Here is a 16,200-nt window from a genome sequence, read left to right on the forward strand (position 1 = left end):
TTTACATCCAGATTGTAGCCCACTCCCTCATCTCCTCCTGGTTTCATACTCCTTCCATCTTGCCTTCTATTCCCCTTGCTATTTCTCAGAAAGGGAGAGCCCTTCTCTGCTACCATCCAATCCTAGCTTATCAAGTCTCACTAGGACTGCTTGCATCCTCATCCTCTATAGGCTGGCAATGTCCCCACACCAGAAATGATCAAAGAGCAGGCAACAGAGTCTATGTCAGAGACAGTCCCTGTTCCCCTAGCTGAGCACCCACATGGAGACTGAGCTGCCCATTGGCAGCAGGGGGTCTAGGCCCTTTTCATAGATGGTCCTTGGTTGGTGCATCAGTCTCTGCAGGACTCCACTGGGCTAGATTTGTTGGCTCTGTTGATTTTCTTATGAAGCTCCTGTCTATTCTGGGTCCTTCTATTCCCCCACTCTTTCCTATAACTAACTCCCTGCACTCAGCCCAAAGTTTGGCTGTGAGTCTCAGCATCTGCTTTGATCCCCTGTTGGGTGGAGTGTTTCAGAGGTCATCTTTGGTTGCCTTCCATCCTGTTCCCTCTCTTCAACCGCTTCTGGTGTCTATTCTATTTGCCCTTCTGAATGAGAATTAAGCATAAAAATATGGAATGTTTTATGAATTTGATTTGCTTGTCACCCTTGCTCAGGGGTCATGCTAATCTTCTCTGTATCATTCTAATTTTTAGTATATGTGCTGTTGAATCTAGCACACACTTACTTATTGTGTGTGTGTGTGTGTGTGTGTGTGTGTGTGTGTGTGTGTGAGTGACAGAAGTGGGGACAGAGGGAGACATGAACATGCCATGGCATTTGTGTGGAGGTCAGAGGATAACTTGCAGGGGTTGGTTCTGTCCCTCCATCATGAGAATTCCAGAGGACAAAGACAGAACCTTCCAAGTGGCCTAGAAGGTGTCCTATTTGCTCTCAGTGTAGGGTCAGTATGCATACTGACAGAAACCTCCAGAGCTAACACTGGCCCTACCCAAGTCACTGACAGGTCACTATCAGCCAAAACGAGAGGCAAGGTGCTGAAGCTCGGAGGCCCTCACACAGCCTTCCTTTTCCCAAAACCCTAAGCACCCAGTGATGCCGAGGCTCTCAAATAGCTCAGGCCACAAGGGAGGCTTACCAGTTCTCAAGAACTGCTCCACACACCAGGAGCCATCAGTCAAAACCAGCAGTTCCCAAACATGCTACACCCAGGAGCCCTTTGCCCTGTTTGAACGTTACATTCCTCCCAAAGTCTACTTGGCAAAGCTTGTCTCTGAGAACGTGGCTCTCATGGGAGATGGTGGGGCCTAGTGAGATATCTTCAGGGTTTTGGGTGTCTTCACCCCAGACCCTTCCTCTGCTCTTATTTTCATCCTGGCGGTGGGGTGAGTGGCTCTGGTCTGCCCTGTGCTCCCTGAAATGATGTGTTTCTCACCATAGCTCTGCTGGGTAGTTTATGACAACTTGAAACAAGCCAGAGTCATCTGGAAAAAGGGAACCGCTATTGAGAAAACGTTCCTAATCAGATTGTCTGTAGGAAGTCTGTGTGGCATTTTCTTTATAGCTTATTGATGTGGGAGAGCTGGATCACTGTGGGGTGCCATTCTAGGGTTAGTGGTCTTGGGTGCTATAAGAAAGCAGGCTGAGTAAGCCCTGGGGAGCAAGCCAGTCAGCAGCTTTCCTCCATGCCCTCTGCATCAGCTCCTGCCTCCAGGAGCTGTCCTGTTTGAGTTCCTGCCTTGACTTTTCTTCCTGATGGACCATAAGCTATAAGCTGAAACAAACCCTTTCTTTCCCAAGGTTCTTTTGGTACTGGTGTTCGTCATAGCAGCAGAAGACTAACTAGGCGCAAAGGTCCAAAGGCAAGGGGGCCGACTAGAGACTGAAGCCTCTAAAGCCATGAAGTAATGTCATCCTTTTCTCTCCTTCAAAATACACAAATCCCACAAAGCTTTATTATAAAAACCTTGACAATAAACACAAATATCACACACCAAAATTAACACGACCCAAAGTCTAACAAAACTCAGAGTACTTCTATACAGTTAGAATTGGCATTCAGAATGGAAACCATGATGCTTCATGTTAAAATGTACACACTTTCAGTATCCAATATATTCTATGCTCGTATCCATGACAAAATTAGAACTGGAAAAACAATTAGCTTTATTTGTGCATTCTCTCTCTTTCTCTCTGTGTTTGTGTGTGTGTTTGAGTATGTGTAGAGCCCAGAGGTAAACCTCGCGTGCCCTCCACAGTTGCTCTCCACTTTATTTTGTAAGACAGCATCTCTCCCTGAACCTGGCTCACTGGTTCAGCCAGGCTGGTTGTCCAGCAAGCTCTGCAATCCTCCTCCCAGTCACACCTACCCAGTGTCAGGATAATCCAAATTCAAATTTTGTAAACATTTTACCAACTGAGCCATCTCCCCAAGCTGAACATTTTTTTTTATACGTTGGTACTTAGGTATTTGATATAGTTATGGAAACTGACACAGAAAAATAGGAAAGCTGACTAGCCCATTTTCTTAGAAATCATGGATGATTCTAGAGCATTTTATTTAAACCTTTTAACATTTACTGTGGTAGAAGCTAAAAAAAAAAGACAAACCCCACAATATCCATCTATTTTTAAATAGTAGTAACAATGACATTAATTAGAATATTATTTATGAAGATAGCTGTTTTTAATAAAAAGAGTGACAATGTTTTATATTTTTGAAGCACTCTCCAATGTCTGGCTTAACAGACAGCTGGATTTCCATATCTGAATTTGCCTGCAAACTGTTGTGATATTACACATTGTGCAGGCTTTGGAAAACTCTCAATACCCATGAGAAAAAGTCTTTTATTTCCAATGAATCATTTCGACTTTTCAGATGCCCTTGAAGAGTCTCAGAAGTCCATCGGATGGACTTTGGGAGCTACTGTTCAGGTATTCACAAATGAGACAAGACAATCCAGACTCCATACTGGAAGGAAATCAACACAGGGCAGAAGAAACAGAATCCAGGAGGACACAGGCTAAAGCAAGAGCCAGAAGATGACGTCAACATTAGTGTAATTAATCCACGAGAGGCCCAATGGGCTCTAAGAGTCAGTGATAATCAGACACAACAAACAAAAATCAATACTTTCCTTGTGCACCAAGGAGGAGATGACATTTGCAATGGCAACACAAATCAGAAACAAAGACTGAATCAAAGAGGCTTAAGCAAGAAAAAAATTTAATCTTATTTAAAGACATAAATTGAAAGATGCATTGCTTCCTAGTGCATGTCTGAATATGACTGTAGTTACATGAGTTTCTTGGTAAACAGCCCTCTGCATTATTCCTGTAAGATTGTAACAGAGAGTTGGCAAGAGTGCTCAGAAGGTAAAGGCCCTTGTCGCCAAGCTCAAGCTTGACCCCTGGAACTTACATGGTGGAAAAAGAAAATCAACACCCACAAGTTGTCCTCTGACTTACATGAATGCTATCTTGCCCTTTCCCCCTCACACATGGATAAAGTAAACAAGCAAATATAAGAAAGGTTTTCAAAGAGTGTGACTAACCTGTATTATAGGATAGAAGCTGCCATCAAACAAAACAAAGGGACACATGATCTCCAGCAAGGTAATACTTATCAGCATATTATTCAGAGGCTAACACGCCATGTGTAGAAAAGTCCTGGAAAGTCATGTGAAATAGATGAGAAATCCTCACATATGACATTGTCCCTGATGTCATAGTCAGAAGCAGCTGCACACACACGGAAGAAAACCAGCCTCCAGTTTTGTCATGGTAAGGTCCTGTTCTCATATCAAATAAATGTTCTCATATCTAACCTCTCTGAGGTTAGAACTAACAGGGATTTCTCTCAGGTTATCTGGAACAGAACCAATAGTATACACACACACACACATACACACACACACACACACACACACACACACACACACACACGTGTAGTCCCAACTTGAGGGTGGTTGGACTTACAGTTTTCTGACTTCATCATGGTGGCAAAGTGACATTCCTTCAGTCAAAGCCACACTTTGACATTTCAAGTTTTCATCTCTTCCTGGGCCGATGAGCTGCAGCAGGCTTCTCATGATGCTGGCATGGCAGTGCACCCCAGCTGCAGTCAGTTCCGGCAGGAGGAGAAAGGCTGAGTCCCTGCAGCATTCTGGGTGCTGAGTGGTTCACGGTGCATTAGTTACTTGCCTTGTCACTGTGACAAGATACCTGACCAAGGTGACCTAAGGAAGGAAGAAGGGTTATCTTGCCTTACAGTCCAGGGGAGAGCCCAAGATGGAGGATGAGACATGGCAGCAGAAGCACGAGGCAGCTGGTCCCACTGTGCTAACAGTCAGGAAGCAAAGAGAGCAACGCTGATGCCAGGCTTGCCTTCTCCTTTTTTACTCAGTCCAGGAACCTAGCTCACGGAACGTGCCGCACGCCCACGGTCAAGGTGGGTCTTCCCGCCTCCAGGAACAGAATCTGGAAGCTGCATCCAGGATAAGCCCAGGGGTTTGTCTCCTTAGTGATCCTTTAAGCCGACAAAGAAAGCATCATACTGGTGAGGTGACTCAAAGTCACTTTCTGTTTAAACTGTTTTCTGTTTACCATGGGTTTATTGAGCTACAGCTTTATTGAAAACCAAGAAGCATCTTCTTTAAAAGATAAAGAATTCCCCTTCTCATTTGTTTTTATAGATTTTACGTGTATTGTGTATGTATATGTATGTGTGTGTGTGTGTGTGTGTGTTGTACGTATCATGGTTAAAAACCTGAAGGTCAGAAGACAACTTTGTGGAGTTGGTTCTTTTATTGTCCCTACTGTGAGTCTTAGGGATTGGACTCAGGTCCTGAGGCTTGCTCAGCAAGTGCTTGACTTACTGAGCCATCTTGCTGCTCTTCTTCCCTTTGTAAGACTCTATGAAATGCTTGATGATCAAAACCACAAACTGAGATGGACTCTTTGAGGCTGAGCATAATAAACAAATCTTGAATCTTCAGCCCTCTCATAGGATCCTAGGCAGCATGGAGCTACCACACACTGACTCTAGGTCCTTGTTACCACCGGACTTGATGCCACAGCTGGACAAGTACACTCTCAGGCCACACTTTATTCCGCTTCCAACTGGGACATCCAGAGCATGTGGGGGTGGGGGGTGGGCGCAGGAGTCCCTCAGCTCAAATGTCACCTACCCCATTTTCAAGGTCTGTGTGGTTCTCTGTGCTTTGGCTCTTGCCCACCTCTGGGCTGAGGGGAACCGTGGGTCCTGGTTTGTAGGCAGGGTCAAGTATGGAGCAGGCTGGCTGCAGGATCTTCCACTGTTCTTAAAACCTATGAAGGCTTCCGATGTGCAAGGCTGCCACTTCTTCCTTAGGTATCTTAAAGAGGTGGCAGAAAACAACACTCTTAGTGAGAAAACAATTCCTGTAACATATGCACAGAAAGGACTAGTCTGTATCTTACAGACTCTGGAGCCAGACAGATTCCAATCCTGGCTGTCTTTCTTGTGTGAGTCTCACTGCCCCTGGCTCCTCTTCTGAGAAATTCGGAGGGCAGTAATGACCCTTTATGAGGTAGAGGAGGCTAAAGTGAGGTGTGCCCAGACCCAGACCATGGCTTGGCATTTGGTGCATACTTAATTGCTTTCAGCTCTAGAACATACTGCTCCACTTTCTGTGTTAACATGAGTCTCTGTACTTGATGGAGGTCTTTTTGTGGAGAGGCAATTTGTAAACTAACTTTCTTTGGCAAGCATGAACACACATAGACCCCTGAGCCAGACAGAGACTTTCTTCGAGTGTCCTCTGAAGACAGAGAGGGAGGACACAGGATCTGGGCTTCCCAGTGCCAGGCTGACGTCATTGGCAGTCACCTTCTTCTTTCTTGCCCTATGGGACAGCAGTTCCCCTAGTTCACAGTTAATGAATAAGGGGTCTTGTACGAAACTGTCCAAGCCTGGGGAGGAGCAGCCCAGGAGATGAGTGTGTAGCAAGGGGCACACTGAGTTTGGAGCCCCTAGGGCACGAGCTTGGGGATGGAGTTCTAGAATCGTCAGCCTAGGGCTGACGTGCACTTCAAGGTTTCAGGGTTTCCTCCGTAGCTGGTAGCGGCACTGCCTACCCCTCTCCTTCCTCCTGTCTTCCCTCTCCCTTCCCTCTTCCCTTAGCCTCCCTCTACCCCCTGCCCCAAGCCTTTCCTGCGAGGGGCGTGGGGGGGCAGGGAGGGCCGGTGGCACCCACTCTGCTGGGCAGCTACGTTTATTATGGGCTCCGGGAGGAGGAAGAGAAAGTGGGTCAGCAGCGGCGGCGACAGGACTTTGGTTCGGTGACAGGGCTGAGGTTCGGAGACACAGCGACAGTAGGTGGCGTCCGTGCGCGAGAGGCAGGCAGGGAGGGCGGGGCCGCCCACATTGGGAAATGGGGTCTTGCGCGGCGGGGCGAGGCGGCAGGACACGGCTGGCTAGGGCCTACCGTCCCTAACCCAGGGCACAGGCCCGCTAGGTTGACCTCGGAGATGTCTGGTTGCACTGCCCTGGGGATCGTAGAGTGGAGGATGGGTGGGCAGGCTGCTCCCATGACCTGTTCAGCCTGCCTGTTCTCCAGGCTTCCTCTGGGCCGCTCTCATTCGGAGTGCCCTCATCTGCCCTGCCCCCTGGTGTCAGCCACACGCCTCCGCACACACGCTTCCTGGGGCGAGGTTGGGGAGGTTGCAGGAAGCCCCATCCCCCATCTGCAGGGATTGATGTCTAGAGGGCTCTCATCCTAGACGCCCTGGCTTGCCAGCAGTCCTGAAGTGTCTGCCTCTGTGGAGCAGCGTGGAGCGAGAACCGGCCACCAGAGCAGCACGGATGCTGAGCCTTCTAGTAGTCCAGCGACCTAGGGGTCTGGGCTAGCCCTTGCATTACTCAACGTGTCCTCAGCACCACGTGACGGCTGACAATGTTCCAAGCACTGTGAGCTCTCCGGCTTGGGGACCTTCGTAAAAAAGTAGGGCTCTTATTGAATAGTTCCCTGCCCCCCTTCCCCCCCCCCCCCCCGCCCCGGCTCCCTCACACAGTCTGCAGCCTTTGGTGACTATCCTGCCACGGTCCTCCTTGCTTATTGTGGGAGGCTGGCCTTAGTCTACGCTTTGCCCGCACTGAATCTCTCTGAAAAGGGAGGCCTTGAGGGGCTTGGGGTTGGCCTGGTCTCCCTCCAGGACTGCCGGGTTTGAGAAGTGATTTCCTGGCCAAGTGAAGCCTGTGTTTCCTGCACCACGGTACACGGACACGCTTTTGTGTATTCAGCACCAGCTAGAGTCAGTTCCGCTTACCTAGGCAACCACTTCTGTCTCCCACCCATTCCCTTCCTCCGCTGTCTGTATCTAGGTTGGTTGCCAGCGTGGCCCCGTTGTTTGGCACGCATTAGTTGTCCCCCAGGACCGCCGTTAGCTGGTGAACTTTCCTCCTGTGTGTTCATGCAGCAAAGGGGCAGTGGGATACCCCAAGGGGCAGGACAGAGAAGTGGGGCAGGAAGAGAAGCAGAGAGAGGAAATGGGTGAAAAGGGACAATTTTCAGTGTCTGGGGCTGAGGAGGCTCTGGGGAAGTAACAGGCTTAGCTCTCCTGGGCATCAGGCTGCAGTCAGACAGAACTGCTGATGAGAGAGACATCTTGTCTCTCTTCAGCTCCCAAGGTCCCCACTTGCCATTCTTGGGGGGCATCCAGGTCAGCCATGCCTTAACCTCACTGAGCCTAGAACTCTCAACTTCCTTATTACCATCCACCCAGTGACCCCCTTTGTAACAAAACTTTCGTTAAGAAAGTGGCAAATAGTCAGGACAAAGTAATATGACTTTTGAGTGTGACCCACAGAAAGTCAGAACTTTAAAAGCTTCAGTTTCTGGGTCCTTCCTGCAGGCCTTTGAGGAGAGAGAAATTGGGCCCTGCCTCTGCCCACCCAGGATTATTTCTGTTATTACAGTGACCTGTAAGACTGGGTTGAGCTGTGGCCAGTACTGCTGATTCTGCCCTTGGCGACACACGGGCCTCAGCAGGCGCTGCCAGCTGGCTTCAAGGCTCTAGGATTTCAGACCAGTCATCAAACATAAATACAGAGCCCTGTAGGCCTCTTGGACACCACTCCCAAGAAAAGGCAGGCAGGGGCCCTGGCAATTCAATTATGAGAAAGATAGCAGTATTTGGCTTTTTTTTTTTTTTTTTTTTTTTTGGTCTAGTTATCACCTTCTAGAATCTTCCCTCTTCTCCCTAAACTCTACCCGAGTTCTAAGATTCAGAAGTTCTCAGGGAAACCAACACTGGGTACAAAGACCGTGAAGAATTTTTTTTTTAATTTTTATTTTTTTATGAAGCAACTCTCTTTAATGTCTGTTTATGGTCAGGAGCAGTCTGCAGCCTCCCATAGCAACGTCTGATTAAACAGTGCCCGAGCTATCCTCGGGCAATAGACAGATAATTGCACTGCTTAATTTCCCCATTTGATGAATAATGAAAGCCTTGCTCATTTTGAATGTGTGGGAAAGAGACAACTTCCATATATTTGGACTAGCAGACGAATTTTTAGTATTGCTGTCCTGGCACACGGTACTATAGCCCTGCTTATCTCTGTCATAGTTATTATACACGCTTGAAAACAGAACAAGCTGTTGGTGCCAAGCGGCAGCAGAGGAGGGCGTGGAAGGGAGACATCTTTGTCTATCTTTTATGAAATACAGTGCTTGCACATGGCAGAACATGTTTTTTCTCAAATAATAGGCGAAAATCGCTTGTCATCAACAGTTTCACCATTTCCTGTTGTCTTAGACCAGCTACATGTTTTTCTCAAGCGAGAAGCAATTATCCCTACCTGTTCTTCCTCTGTGTGAGGGTTGGTAACAGAGAGCCAGCAATGAGCTCTGTTTGAACTCAGCTGTGCTGCTCTGGAAATTTTACTTTGCTTTTCTGTGTCTTGTTTTATCTGCTAATAGACTGAAGGCTCATTCTCCTTTCCTTCCCCTCTAGGCCTTTATTTTTTTTCTTTTTTGTATCATGTGTCCATGCATGTGTGTATGTGCATTCGTGTGTCATTTGGTGTGTGTTTGTGTGTGTATGTGCCCCTTCCTCTTTTGAATTCTTCTTTCTATCTTTGATTCTGGAAATTGCAATTTCAAATATTACCAAAGGTATAACAGGGTGAAACCCTCACCAGCTTCACTGTCAGCGTAGAATAAGTCTTGTTCCATCAACAGCTGCATTTCACCCACCTTCAGAAGCAAATCTCCAGGCATCTGTACATTTATCTGTGTATGGGAACTATAGGACTATTGGATCATGACAGGCTAGGCTCTCAAATGTGGATGCAGTGGGCTCATAACTTGACTGGCGTTGAAGAGCCGTTGAGAGCCTCCCTCACTGGTCTGGCAGTCAGGCAGGGTGGCTCAGTTCTCCACATGGCCTCCACAGCAGACTAGCTTGGGCTTGCTCCAACAGTGGCGGTATTCCAAGAGTTGCCAGCGGCAATAGAAGGCAAGCTCCAGTCTGCAAGGACTTTACAAGCCCCTGCTTGCATCATGTTGGCTAATGTCTCATTAGCCAAAACAAGTTTTGCAGCCAAACCCAGGATTCATATGGGAGGGGATATGCAAATAACCTCAGAAGAGGGAGTAATTCCTTGGAGGCCATTACTGTATGGCAAGAGCATATCTCTAAACCATAATGACTCTTCTCACTTTTTCTACCATCCAGGTCCATTATCACAGCCTACGAGATTAACTACAGATCTTCTCAACTGGCATCTACTCAGCACTTAAGAGTCTTCTAATTGTTACACAAAATCGTCTTTTAAATGATTGCTGCTGTGGTTTCAGGTTCATGCGTGCGTGCTCGGGCCTAGACAGCGGTCCTATTTTGGATACGGGGCCTGCTCTTCAGTTCTTGTTTAAGAGTGTACCTTTGAAGGTTACACCTGGTCTCTGGTCCTTTTCCTCTCTCTGCTTCTTGTACTCCGTGAGCTGAGTAGCCTGCCTCTCCCTTCACAGGCTCCCACCACCGTCAACTGCTGACAGAGATCTCTGAAGAGTGAGGCCAGGAACACTTTTCTTCCTGAAGCTGTTTATGTTGGACATTTTGTCATAATGATGAGTAAAGTAACTAACATACATGCTTTAGGTCAAAGGAGTCTAAGCGAATCTCCGTTGCATTTGCATTCATCCCATACGTCTCACCAACACTATAGAGATGTAGTGGAAAAGCAGAACTTGAACCCAGCTTCTGTTGTACACTCTTGCAAGGCAGATCACTCTGACACCAGCCACCTGTCACTCTTCACTAGCAAACAGCCATACTGCGGCAGACACCAACTGGGTGTCCTTTAACCTAATTTAATTATGAGACTGCCTAGATAAAGGGTCATATCGCATAGGTTGAGGACTGTCACCAACTGTCTCCCCATCACCACTTGACTTAGGGCTATTATTGCTGCCATGAAACACCATGACCAAAAAGCAAGCTGGGGAGGAAAAGGTTTATTTGGCTTACACTTCCACATTATAGTCCATCACTGAAGGAAGCCAGGACAGGAACCCGGAGGCAGGAGCTGTTGCAGAGGCCGTGGAGGGGGTGCTACTTACTGGCTTACTCAGCCTGCTTTCTTATAGAACTCAGGACCACCAGCCCGAGCCTGGCACCACCCACAACACACTGGGCCCTCCCCCAGCAATCACTAGTTGAGAAAATGCCCTACTGGCTTGCCTACAGCTTGATCTTACGGAAACATTTTCTTAATTGAGGTTTCCTCCTCTCCAATGACTTTAGCTGTGTCAAGTAGACATAAAACTATCCAGCCCACCACTTTAGATGCCTGTCGAAAGCCACAGGCTGTTTCTTCAGTGCAGCTGATCTCTGCGGGGTTCCACAAACCCCTCAGGCACCAGTAGTTTGCAACATATATTCACAGAGCATGGGAAAACACATTCTCAAGCTTACTATCAGAAGATGTAGATGAAGACAGGCATATGGTGTGAAGAGAGGGGCACGGACCCTCTCCCAGCCCATACCATCCAGGACTTTCCATGTGCCCTGCTCCTGGGAAGCTCTGTGAACACTGTCCTGTGTCTTCATGGAAGCTGTACTACCAAGCCATGATCGATTAACTCACAGACCACTGATGATCAATGCAACACCACACCAACCCTTCTCCCACTCGCCCCTAGGTCAGGGGCTGAGGCAGAGTCAGGTACCTTCCTCAGTTGCTTTCTCCTCACGTAGGGTTTCTCACTGAACTTGGAGCTCACTTGTTGGCTAGGCTAGCTGCTCAGTAAACACCTGACTGTCGACCTCCCCAGGGCTGGGACCACAAAAGTGTCAATTAATCTGGTTTTTCATAGATGCTGGGGATCCGAACCCTGTCCTTGTGCTTGCACTCTAGGCACTTTACCAACTGAGCCATCTCTAAGCCCATAGGTCAAATTTTTCTGTGTTGTTATTTAAAGGATAATTCAAAATTTATTTGGTACAGGAGTCAGCAAGCATGTCTGGAAAGGGCCACACAACCAGCATTTTGGTGTCTGTCACTACTCACCTGTCACTAGAGGGAGGTCTGCTATAGATAGAAGGAAAGAAACGACTGTGGTAGCTTCCAGTAAAACTATTATGAAAACAAGTGACTACCTGTAGGCCATAGTTTTCTGGGAGGTATGGCACCAAACATTTTCTTGTTTTGTTTTTGTTTCTCGAGACAGGGTTTTTCGGCGTAGCCTTGGCTATCCTGGAGTTGCTTTGTAGACCAGACTGGCCTCAAACTCACAGAGATCTGCCTGCCTCTGCCTCCCCAAGTGCTGGGATTACAGACTGTGCCACTTGGCCCTGTTCCACCAAACAAGTTTCAACGGAGTTTCAGAAAGCTCTCCACTTCACAATTTATTGCTAGCAGCATCACATAAATTTTAAAACTGCAACTTGGAGATCCTGTAGTAGGTTTCTTCCCAGTATGAACTATAATGTTTTGGTATTTTTCAAATTTTTCTTAAAGAGTGTTTATCTTACCCACTCCTCAGAATGCACCTGTTTTTAACAATCAGCTTTCCTTGTCTCTAAACCTCACAGCTCTGCTGGCACCTGTGCGTGCTGCTTCAACTGAAGTCATTAGATACTGTTGGGGTGTGACTGACAGTAAAATATAATCAGATGGGACACCGCTGTGTACATGTGACATCGCCCCTATGCTTGCAGGGACCCCACAAGTTTCCGCCCATGAACACGAATTCTGATAAGTCTCACTTTTTGCAGTTGCAAGCTTATTGGGAAGGCTGCTGGGGGGACACAGGAGCCACTGTAGCCTCTGCTCCCTGGAACTAAGACATCTTCTCGACTTATCCCCTCTGGCTTGGGGCTTGGTCAGGAGGCACACAGCTCCTGCTCAGGTTTCACAGCCTCAGCACAGGTGTCAGCCTGGGACTCCCCAGTCTGTCCTGGACTGGCAGGCCAGATATCTTCTGCCACAGCTACAGGTCCCCGAGTTCCACTCCTTCTTTGCTCAGATGGGAAAGACATGCCAAAGCAGCAAACCTCCATATGCTGACCCACAAAGATACATATGTTCTCTCCTGCCCCTTGGTCAGTTCTGATCCATCCTAAGAAGGTTTATTTAGCCTTCTTAGTGGGTAACACAGATGACCATGAGCAAGCATCTGGACACTTGCCAGGATAAGGCCACCTCACCATGGACAGGCTTGATTCTCTGGGGACAGATGCTGAGGTCAGGGAGCAAATGTCCCATGTGAACTTTGCCTCAGTTTTTCAGAGCACTTTGTGGTGGCCTGTCTTCTGAGCATTGGATCTGAGTTTCCTGCATTCTTGCAGGGCTCATCTGGCCTCTAGCAGGGACCCTTGAGAAACTCCTTGTCACCCTATCCACTGACTCCCACTGAATCTCTTGATGCTCTGTCACTTGGTGACAGAGATGGAGAGAGGAGACAGACTGCTCTTTCTCCACCCAAGCCTAGCAGGTATTTTTGGAGGAAGGTATGTGTCCTGTTTTTACTTTCATTGTTATAAAATATCCTGACCAAAAGTAACTTAGAAGAGAAAAGAGTTTATCTGGTTTACAATCCCAGGTTACAGTCTTCTAATTAAGGGGAAGCCAAGGCCGGAACTCAGAGCAGCTGGTCAGTCAGGAGGAGAGAGAAACACACCTCTGGCTGCTGGCTAGGTGACTTGTGCTCAGCTATTTCTTTTCACTTATACTCTTCAGGGCTTCTTGCCCAGGGAATGGGGCTGCCCATAATGGACTGGGTGCATCAATCAACAATAAAGACACGCCCCCTCCTCCCCAGGCATGCCGAGTTTAACCTGATCTAGGCAATTCCTCAATGAAGGCTCTCTTTCCAAATGATCCTAGGCTGTAAACATTTAAACCAACCTACACATTTAAACTAACTGGCAGAGTTGGGCTCATCTCCCAGCATATATTTTAGAGGAAGGTGGGCTCATCTTCTGGTGTTCAGACATGGGACCCAGTGCATGGTCCCAGGCTGAGGTACAAGTGCGGACTACACACAGGAAGTGGTGTTGGTGCCAGTTAACAGCCGAGGAACTCCCAGCTAGTCGCACATCTGTCAGGCAGAGTGGCCTTTGCCACACCAACCATGACTGTAAACCTGTAAGTATGACTTGGACAGATCAGCAGCTGGGAGAACATTCCTGCTTCCAGACAAGGCTGACATCCAAGTTTCAGAAGATCAGGTAGTTTTTTTTTGGCGGCAGTGAGGGAGAGAAGTGTATCTCCCAGCCACTCTTCTAGAATGTTACATTCTAGAGTCTCTATGTATCTGTGAGGTCACACTCAGCCTTAGTCACTGATATTTCTGGTCTACTCGTGTCTAGTCAGTCACTTGGAAAGTTCCCTGCTGACTGATCTTGCTCTGATCGCTCATGTACCCCTGGATTGGCAGAACTGGCTGCTGGAGGATCCCAGGATCTCAGAGGGCATTAGTTCAGACAGCACCAAGCAGCAAACCTGTGTAGGCAAGGGAGGCTCTGGAGGTAAGGTATGGTCCAGAGAAGAGGGCAGGAGGACACCTGAGAATGGGGGAGGGGTGAGAGAAGGGGCAGGGCCCAGACAGGGGTGGCAGTGAGACCGCTTTGAATCATTGAGCCCCCTCATTGAGGAGAATAAGGCAGAATCTCCTTACCTTACTTCCTGCTCTTTAGCGCCCCCTCCCCTTTCCGGAAGCAGCAGGAAGTCAGAGCAGCCAGGCCTGGGCCGAGTACTTCCTGGACACAGCAGTGTAGGATGATAGGAAGGACAGCCAGGCCTTGGAGCTGGCCTCCAGATGGACTCTTGAACCATCTGCTCCTAGTGATAAGGCCTAGTGTAAGTCCTGAGGTCAGAAGGTGTAGGCTGCACTCCGGCAGCCAGAAGCTGTATCCAGGCAGAAGCGCCCAGTGGGGCCGAGTTGCAGGCCTGGGCCAGGACTGGGGTACACCTGTGTGCATGGCGCTCTCTTCCCTCTTAGCTCCACTGGCAACAGGCTCTGGGCAGAAGTTTCTCTGGGACAAATACTGGCTTCTCTAGGCAAAAGGCTCCCAGCACTGGTTTGTTAATATTTGACAGAAAGTGGCTGAAGTCCCCACCTGCTGGTGAGAGATAGGGAGGTGGGGAGCCCTCCCTTGTTGCCTCCCATCCTTGTTGCCCCCTCTTCCAGAGTTACAGGGTGCTCATTTCCAGTTCCCCCTTAACCTCCTTCGTGTTTGTGATTACACACACAGAGACACACACACACGCACACGGGAAGGCTGTGTGCTCTGTTTAATTTTAACTGCCGAACGCCACAGGATCTTAGGATTTTCTTCACACACTGAAGGCCAGGGCTGGTGTTGCCAGGGGGATGTCTCTGCCGCTGCGGCACCTCACGGTCTCTGAGACGACTGTGTGGTTGGTCAGGTGGGGAGAGCTGCAAGCTGCCACAGGAATCTTCCAGTGGGGCTGGCTCCACCTAACATTAATGCACCCCTCCTCTTCTTCCCTTCTCTGTCTCTCCCCGTCTCCTCTTTCCTGCTCCCCTTCTCTTCCCCTTCCTCCTCCCCACTCTCTTCCTCCCCATTTTCAGAGTCAGACTCTTTAAGTTTGGTACCAGGAGACTGTTAAAGAGCAGCTTCTGGAGAGAGGTGAAGTCAGGCATCCACTCCAAGAAGACCAAAGAAAGCAGGGTTGAGAGGGAGGAGACACAGGGGCGCAGGAGAGAGTCCAGAGGGCTGGGGGAAGTGAGACCAAAGAGGTGTAAAAGATATCTGCAGGGTGTTGGTGGGAGGGATGCAGAGGAGAGGCAGGAGGGGAGGACAAAGAAGAGTGGGGCAGGAAGGGGTGGAGAAGGACGGAGAACTGGGAGGATTGCAGAGGACTACGGAGGTCCCAGGCAAGGCTGAGCATTTCATTTCATTTTCAAGTTAAAAAATGTTTATTAGTATGGTTTTTAAGGATTTCTCGAATAATAACAGAAAGTTTGTCTAGACACAAAAGAACACCTGTGGCTATTGTCTGTTTTCTCCTAAAGCTGCAGCCTGAGCCCATTTTCTCACAGGTGGGGATTTCTGTAGAGTCACGGCAATCAAATTATGCGTGGTACAATAAGTAAAGGAAGGGTGTTCTTGAGGGCTGGCCTACTGAGGCCAAAGCAGCTGAGGCCCCACAGGGAAGACGGCGTCCTTCCGTGGTCTTCCATGCTCCCTTTAGTTCAAGGTCTGGGGCCATCAGGTGCCAGATACTCAAAGACAAAAGTGAAGCTAGGAAGGCCTGGGAAAGGAGGAGAATCCCAGGATAGGAGCACTGTGAGGGTCTCAGAGGAAGGGGGATTTCCACAATCCTGGGGGCTGGCATCCTGATTCTCTACTTTGTTCCGTCAGGACTCAGCAGTTGCCTGGCAGGAGAGGAAGAGAAGGGGAGAGGAAGGAGGAGGGGGAAGAGCTCTGCTGTCCAGCCCTTACCTAGGGCCAGGGTCCAGGCTGAGCTTTATAGCTCAGAGTCTCTGCTGTTTTCATTTCTCATGAGAAAACCAGCTCGGAGATACCCAGAACCATGCGCAAAAATCTCACAGCCTAAACCTGCACTCCAGCCTAGGTATGGTCCAGACTCTAGGGCTCAATCTTTTCAATGTGTTTCCTGCTGCGCGCGCGCAACACACACACACACACACACACACACACACACACACACACACACACACACAC

The 16,200-nt window shown here is 48.6% G+C and overlaps 1 pseudogene; it reads right to left on the minus strand.

Moving 5' to 3' along the window:
- Positions 1-609: 609 nt before the first annotated feature.
- On the minus strand, positions 610-722 carry LOC129688768 (U6 spliceosomal RNA; annotated as a pseudogene).
- Between the last annotated feature and the right edge of the window lie 15,478 nt (positions 723-16,200).

This window comes from Psammomys obesus, unplaced genomic scaffold (assembly GCF_907164565.1).
Source record: "Psammomys obesus unplaced genomic scaffold, mPsaObe1.curated_primary_1811, whole genome shotgun sequence".
NCBI classification, from domain to species: Eukaryota; Metazoa; Chordata; class Mammalia; order Rodentia; family Muridae; genus Psammomys; species Psammomys obesus.